Source organism: Pipistrellus hanaki (assembly GCF_964339955.1).
Source record: "Pipistrellus hanaki genome assembly, chromosome: X".
In the NCBI taxonomy this organism is placed as follows: domain Eukaryota; kingdom Metazoa; phylum Chordata; class Mammalia; order Chiroptera; family Vespertilionidae; genus Pipistrellus; species Pipistrellus hanaki.
Genome location: NC_140524.1, coordinates 28,703,250 through 28,710,183, shown reverse-complemented (window position 1 = coordinate 28,710,183; position 6,934 = coordinate 28,703,250).

Genomic DNA, 6,934 nt, shown 5'->3' with positions numbered 1-6,934 from the left:
TGTCTACAAGAAACCCATCTCAGAAAACAGATGCAAATACACAGACTGAGGGTGAAGAGATGGAAAAAGGTATTCCAGGTGAATAGAAATGAAAAAAAAGGCTGGGGTAGCAACACTTATATCTGACAAATTAGATCTCAAAGTGAAGGACATAACAAGAGATAAGGAAGGCCACTTCATAATACTAAAGGGAGCAATCCAACAAGAAGAAATAACTCTGGTAAACATATGCACACCCAATACAGAAACACCCAAATACATAAAAAGACTCCTGGATGATACTGATGGAGAGAATGACAACAAGACAATCATAGTAGGATAATTTAATACCCCCTATCACCATTGGACAAATCGTCTAAACAAACAACAACAAAAAATCAGCAAAGAATCATCAATCCTAAATGACTCACTAGACCAGATGGAATTAATTGACATCTTCAGAACATTTCACCCCAAAGCCAAAGAATATACATTTTTCTCAAGTGCATATAGGTCATTTTCAAAGATAGACCATATGTTGGGTCACAGGCAAAGTCTCTTCAAATTCAAAAAGATAGAAATCATATCAAGCATCTTCTCATAAAACTTGAAATCAACTACAATAAAAACAATAAAAATAATCAAACACATGGAGACTAAACACCATGCTATTTAACAATGACTGGGTTTCCAGAGAGATCAAGGAATAAATAAAAAATATCATGGCAACAAATGACAATGAAACACAACAATCCAAAATCTATGGGACTCATTGAAAGCAGTCTTGAGAGGGAAATCCATAGCTCTACAAACCTATTGCAAAAAAACCCCAAAAAAACAAAACAAACAAACAAAAAAACAAGAAACAATGGTAATAAATTACCTAAATCTTCAACTCAAAAAGTTAGAAAGAGAGCAACAAGGAAATCCCAGTGTAAGCATAAGAAAGGAAATAATAAAGATCACAGTGGAGATAAATGACATTGAGACCTAAGAAACAATACAAAAAATCAATGAAACCAAGAGCTGGTTCTTTGAAATAGTAAACAAGATTGATGAACCTCTAGCCAGGCTCACCAAGAAGCAAAGAGTGAGTACCCAAATAAACAAAATCAGAAATGAAAGAGGTGAAATAACAATAGACCCCATCGAAATACAAAAAATCATTAAAATATACTAGGAACACCTCTATTCCAACAAACTGGACACCCTGGAGGAAATTGACACATTCCTAGAACAATATAACCTTCCAAAATTCATTCAGGAAAAATGTAAACATCTCAATAGGCCAATACCTATGGAAGAAATTGAAGTAGTCATCAAAAAGCTTCTGGCAAACAAAAGCCCAGGGCCAAACAACTTCACAGGGGAGTTTTACCAAACATTCAAGGAAGAACTAAAACCTATCCTCAGACTATTCCAAAATATTCAAAAGGAAGGAACACATCCAATCTCCTTCTTTGAAGCCAGCATTACCTTAATACCAAAACCATATAAAGACAACACAATGAAAGAGAATTAGAGGCCAATATCCCTCATAAACATATAGATGCCAAAATCCTCAACAAAATTCTAACAAATAAGATCCAGCAGTACATCAGAAAGATCATACACCATAACCAAGTAAGATATATCCCAGGAATCCAGGGATGGTACAAATATCCGAAAATCAACAAACGTGATACATCACATAAACAAATTGAGAGATAAAATTACATAGTCATATCAATTGATGCAGAAAAAGCATTTGGCAAAATCCAACACCCTTTCTTGATAAAAGACACTCAACAAGGTGGGAATAGAAGGATCTGACCTAAACATAATAAAAGCTATATATGATAAACCCACACCTAACATCTTACTCACTGGGCAAAAACTAAAACCATTTCCCCTAAGAACAGAAACATGACAGGGATGCCCACTCTCACCACTCCTGTTAGACATAGCACTGGAAGTATTTGCCATTGCAATTAGACAAGAAGAAGGAATAAAAGGCATCCAAATTGGAAAAGGAGAAATAAAACTGTACTTATTTGAATATGACATAATATTGAACATAAAAACATGAAAGACTCCATCAAAAAAACTAATAGACTTAATAAATGAATTCCACAATGTAGCAGAATACAAAATTAATGCCAAGAAATCAGTGGCATTTGTATACACCAGCAGTGAACTTACAGAAAAAGAGACTAAAAAAGCTATCTCATTTACCATTGTGCCAAAAAAAATTAAGATATCTAGGAATAACCTTAATTAAGGAAGCAAAAGACCATTATGGAGAAAACTACAGGATACTGAAAAAAGAGATTGAGAAAGACATAAACAGCTGGAAAAACATACCATGTTCATGGATTGGTAGAATCGACATCATTAAAATGTCCATACTACCCAAAACAATCTATAGATTCAATGCAATGCCCATTAAAATACCAATTGCATATTTCACAGACCTAGAAATAACTCTTCAAAAATTCACCTGAAATAAAAACGACTCCAAATAGCCAAAGCAATCCTGAGAAAGAAAAATAAAGTAGGAGGGGGTCTCAATACCAGATTTCAAGCTATATTTCAGACACTGTTCTCAAAACAGACTGATACTGGCATAAGTAAGGACATATAGACCAATGAAATAGAATAGAGAATCCAGACATAGACCCAAACCACTATGCTCAATTGTTATTTGACAAAGGAGGCATGAACATACAATGGAGTCAAGATAGTATCTTGGACAAATGGTGTTGGGAAAATTGGACAGATACATAAAAAAAGAAAATGAAACTAGACCACCAACTTACACCATACAGAAAAATAAACTGAAAATGGATACATGACTTAAACATAAGACAGGAAACCATAAAAATACTGTAGGTATCCACAGGCAGCAAAATCTCAGACATATACCAAAAGAACTTCTTCAAGAATACTGCTCCTTGGGCAATGGAAACTAAAGAGAGAATAGACAAATGGAACTACACCAAAATAAATGGCTTTTTCACAGCAAAAGAAATCATCAAGAAAACAACAAGAAAGCCCACTTTATAAGAGAACATATTTGCAAATGTTATCACTGATAAAGGTTTAATCTCTAACATCTACAGGCAACTTATACAACTTATTAAAAGAAGATAATTGATCAAATAAAAAAATGGGCAATGGACCTAAATAGAATCTTTTTGAAAGAAGATAGAAAGAAGGCCAAGAGATACATGAAAACATGCTCAAAGTCACTAATTATCTGAGACATGCAAATCCAAACGACAATGTGGTACCCCAGCTCACACCGTGCTGAATGGCTTTTATCAACAAATCAAAAAATGATAAGTGTTGGCACGGATGCTGAGAAAAAGGAACCCTTGTGCACTGCTGGTGGGAATGAAGACTGCTGCAGCCACTGTGGAGAACAGTATGGAATTTCCTCAAAAAACTAAAAATGGAACTCCCATTTGACCCAGTAATCCCTCTCCTAGGAATATATCCTAAGAAACTATCAACACCAATCAGAAAGGATATATGCACCCCCATGTTTATAGCTGCACAATTTACAATAGCTAAGATTTGGAAACAGCCTAGGTGCCCGTCAATAGATGATTGGATCAGAAAACTATGTTACATCTACACAATGGCATACTATGCTGCCATAAAAAAAGAAGAAATTCTTACCATTTGCAGCAACCTGTATGGAACTGGAGAGCATTGTGCTAAGTGAAATAAGCCAGTCAATGAAAGGAAAATACCACATGATGTCATTCATTTGTGGATAATAAAAAAAAAATTATAAACTGATGAACAAAAAGATAGATACAGAGGCAGTAAAGCACAAACAGACTCAAATTATAGTGGGAATGTTAGGGAGAGGTGGGGAGATAAGAGATCAATTGAAGAACTTGTATGCATGCATATAAGCACAACCAAAGGACAACAAAACACTGGGGGGTGAGGGCATGTATGGGAGTGGGGTGTGGGGGGGGCAATGGTAAGATATGTACACATGTAACATCTTAAAAATGGGAAAAAATAATAAAGTTAAAACTTTAAGTACTTTGGTCTTTAAAAGTTTTTCTCAATTATACAATTCAAAATTATCTCCTATCTTAGTCCAATAATATAGCACTTAAAGTCTGTGTTAAACTTTCTAATACTTGATCAAGTATCTGTTCTTGTCTATATTTTTTGTTCCTAAAATATGGATAACTTTTTGAGGATTCAACACAATGGTACATGGTGATTATGGGCTAAATACATGTATACAATTTGCTTTGGAAATTTATAATGAACTAGAGGCTCAGTGCATGAAATTCGTGCATGGGGGTTTGTCCCTCAGGCAAGCCTGCACCCTCTCCAATCTGGGACCCCTCAAGAGACGTCCCACTGACCATTTAAGGTAGTCAGATACCCCTCTCACAATCCAGGACTGCTGGCTCCCAACTGCTCTCCTAACTTCCATCCTGATTGCCCCTAAGCACTTCTGCCTGCCAGCCTGATTGATGTCTAACTGCTCCCCTGCCAGCCTATCCCCCCCCCAACTTCCCTCCTCTGCATTCTTTTCACCCCTAACTGCCCTCCCCTGAAGCCTTGATTGTCCCCAACTGCTCTCCCTTGCAGCTCTGGTTCCTCCCAACTGCCCTCCCCTGCTGGCCATCTTGTGGTTGCCATCTTGTGTCTACATGGGGGCAGGATCTTTGAGCACATAGGGGCTTCTATCTTGATCTTGTGTGTTGGAGTGATGGTCAATCTGCATATTACTCTTTTATTAGATAGGATAGAGGCCTCACCCATTGGTGAGGGCCAGATGGTTTGCCTTGAAGCATGTCCCAGATCAGGGTGAGGGTTCCCTTGGGGCATAGGGTGGTGTGAGTGAGGGGCCTATGGTGGTTTGCAGGCCAGCCATGCCCCCTGGCAACACAAGTGGAGGCCCTGGTATCTGGGATATATTTATCTTCTACAATTGAAACTTTGTAGCCTGCAGTGGAGCCAAGCCTTTTGCTTGCTTCGTAGCTGCAGCCATTTCTGTTGGGGTTTATTCATCTTCTGTAATTGAAACTTTGTATCCTTGAGTGGAGACCTGGGCTGGCCAGGTTGTGTGGAAAGGTTGGCTTCCTCCATTGATGGGGAAACCCAAGCCTCCCTCCTGCTCTCTGTGGTGGCAGTCATCTTGCTTGGGGTTAATTTGCATACTCGATCTGATTGGATGGTGGGCATGGCTGGTGGGCGTGGCTTGTGGGTGTAGCAGAGTGGTGGTTAATTTGCATATTAATCTTTTATTAGGTAGGATTTGATTTTAACATTAAAATTAATTTCAGATGCAAAGCAAAGTTCCCTCTCTAAATCATTTGGAACCATTAATTTTTGTTCTTATTTTTGCCCTTTCCTAACTTTGGCATAGATGCTTTTTCTTATATTCTAGAAAAACTTCTTCCTGAAGAAAAAAAAAAAAAATTAAAGCAGTGTGACTGAGTGACTGACTTGATAAACATGCTTTGTTGTCAAAATGAAATTTATTTAGTCAGTTATGCAAATGTTAACTTTGTGTTTTGCTGGAAACTAACTGTAGTGTTAAATGATGACATCTTTTGGATTAGGTGGTCTTGCCTATATTAACATGTGGTTATACAAACATAGATAAAGTAAAAATTTAAAATGTTATATAGATATAGGAAATAACCATTACTTGGTATTCTTTGTTGCTTTACAAAGTTAGCAAATTGTCTTTTTTATTATTATCAATAAACACATCTGGGGTTTTTAATTTTTCATTATTCAGAGTTCAACAGAAGTCTTAAGAGATAATGACATGAACATTAAACCATTTTAATTATTAGTTCTTTAAAAAATCCTATTTATGGCTTTGTTGAATTTCATTTTCCTCATGTAGTTTTATGATTTTGTGACTTTTGGAGGGCAACCTGGACCATCTTCTAGCTGCTGCCTATGAGTTTACCAGTGCTTGAGATGAGCAGGGCCCAGATAAATCAGATACAAAGGGTTGGATTCTGAACAGAACAGGATCTTACACTTAGGTTCTTTTATTAGTTTCGTACTCTCTCCCTACTACTGAGGGCCAACCGCCTTTTCTTCCCAGCATTTTGAATTTTCTAACCTTTTATTTCTCTGACTTTCCCCCTTTTTCAATTCTATTTCTGTTTTCCTCTTTCCAAGTAACAAATGAGAAAAGCCATGCACAGCTTGATTTATATTTATTCTTCTATACCAATCATGAAGTTATATTTATGCATGTGTGCATGTTTATGTATATGTGTGATAACAATAAAGTCTATTCTGTGCTTAATATGTGCCAAGAACAAAAACAAAAGCTTTCAGATCATCTCATATAATTCCCACCCACTCCCTTCCAAAACAAAACTATGTAGTGGCTCTTATGGTTATCTTTATTTTATAAAATATATTAAGTGGCCTGCCTATAATTATATTATAATTATATAATAATGGACAAACTCATAATTTTAAGCCATTAGGGGATGTTTCACAGATTAAACAGGACTAAACCCACACCAGAGTAACTCTAATCCCATGCTCTTAACTGTCAACCTAATGTGGTTTATGCCAATTCAATACCAACAGGAATCCCCAAAATGGGGTGTAGTGAAGAAGGAAACCTGATTCAGTTCAAACTGCTCAGTTGTGATACAGCAAAGCTGTGAGAAGTCCCAGGGGCAAGATGGCCCTGCGGTGAGTACCAGTATCTTCTCCAGCTAGACAGCTCTGCTCTACTCTGGTCTGCTCTGGGCTTGTGGGCTCAGCTGTGGTCTATGCTTCGATCTGCTCCAGTGAGTCGCTGTTTGGTTTTCAGCTCTAGCTGGGGTGATGTAGTCTTCAGTGGATAGGGAAAGAGCACTTCCCAAGCAAGAGGGGAGATGACTGACATAGACAGAAGCCCCTCCCCTGATCCCTGATTGGTCTGTCCTCATGCAAATGAGGACTGAAAATCTTCAAA